Source organism: Oncorhynchus tshawytscha, linkage group LG16 (assembly GCF_018296145.1).
Source record: "Oncorhynchus tshawytscha isolate Ot180627B linkage group LG16, Otsh_v2.0, whole genome shotgun sequence".
Classification (NCBI taxonomy): domain Eukaryota; kingdom Metazoa; phylum Chordata; class Actinopteri; order Salmoniformes; family Salmonidae; genus Oncorhynchus; species Oncorhynchus tshawytscha.
The window spans coordinates 60,767,802-60,769,297 of record NC_056444.1 but is presented as its reverse complement, the minus strand read 5'-3'; the positions used below and the strand labels follow the sequence as shown (position 1 = coordinate 60,769,297).

At 46.0% G+C, this 1,496-nt stretch overlaps 1 pseudogene; it reads right to left on the bottom strand.

The window, feature by feature from the left end:
• Positions 1-328: 328 nt before the first annotated feature.
• On the bottom strand, positions 329-1,261 carry LOC112232655 (annotated as a pseudogene).
• Positions 1,262-1,496: the final 235 nt, after the last annotated feature.

Here is a 1,496-nt window from a genome sequence, read left to right as displayed (position 1 = left end):
TTACATAAATTATGTTTCACAATTGGGTTATCAAATGTATCAAAGTAATGAAGTGGGTTACCTTTGTATTTGTACAAATGATGAGTCTGTGAAAGCTGTTGCTTCTGACAGTGGAAGGTTGCTGGCTGGATACTTGCCAACATGTGGCCCACAGCAAAGGCATTACATTTATATTTTAGTCACTCTTATCCAGAGCGACTTGCAACTAGTGCATTTATCTTTTAAGATAGCTAGGTAAGACAACAACACACCACAATCGTATCAACTGCATTTTCTCTCAACAAAGTATTTATCAAGTCGGTGCTCATGGCAAAAGATAATTGTTTTTTTAGAGACCAGAGGTGGATGAACGAAGTGCGCTGGTTGGGATGTAGGGTTTGAGCATAGCCTGAAGGTAAGGATGTTGTAGTTCCCTTTGCTGCTCCGTAGGCAAACACCAGGGTCTTGAAAATGATGCAAACTTTGACTTGAAGCCAGTGAAGTGTGCAGAGGAGCGGGGTGACATGGGAGAACTAAGGAAGGTTAATCATCACCCAGGTTGTAGCATTCTGGATAAGTTGCAAGGGTTTGATGGCACAAGCGGGGAGCCCAGCCAACAGAGAGTTGCAGTCGCCCAGACGGGAGACGACAAGTGCCTGGATTATGACCTGCTCCGCTTCCTGTGTGAGGAAAGTTTGTACTCTACGGATGTTGTAGAGCATAAACCTGCAGGCACGAACGAGTTACTGCTTTGATGTTTGCAGAGAATGACAGTGTGTTGTCCAGGAACACGCCAAGGTTCTTTGCACACTGGGAGGGGGACCCTGTGGAGTGGTCAACTGTGATGGAGAGGTCTTGGAACAGGCACTTTCCCAGGAGGAAGAACAGCTCCGTCTTGTCGAAGTTGAGCTTGAGGTGGTAGGCCGACATCCAAGCTGAGATGTCTGTCAGGCACGTAGATATGTGTGTATACACTTAGTTGTCAGAAGGAGGGAAAGAGAAGAATAGCTGTGTCATCCGCATAGCAATGATAGGAGAGACTATGTGAAGATATGACAGAGCCGAGTGACTTGGTGTAAAGAGAAAAGAGGAGAAGGCCTAGAACCAAGGCCTGGGGGACACCAGTAGTGAGAGTACGTGATGCAGACACAGATCCTCTCCACGCCTCCTGGTAGGAGCGACCTGCCAGATAGGATGCAATCCAGGAGTGTGCAGATCCTGAGATGCCCAACCCTGAGAGGGTAAAGAGGAGGATCTGATGGTTCATGGTGTGGAAGGCAGTGGATAGATCTAAGAGGATGAGAATAGAGGAGAGCAAGTCAGCTTTGGCAGAGCAGAGCCTCTGTGACACAGGGTTGGTCAGAGAAAGCGCACTCAAGTACTTTAGAAAAGAAAGAATCAAGTCAAATATTATTTGTCACATGCACCGAATACAACAGATGTAGACCTTACCATGAAATGCTTACTTACAAGCTCTTAACCAACAATACAGTTCAAGAATCGAGATAAGAAAATAT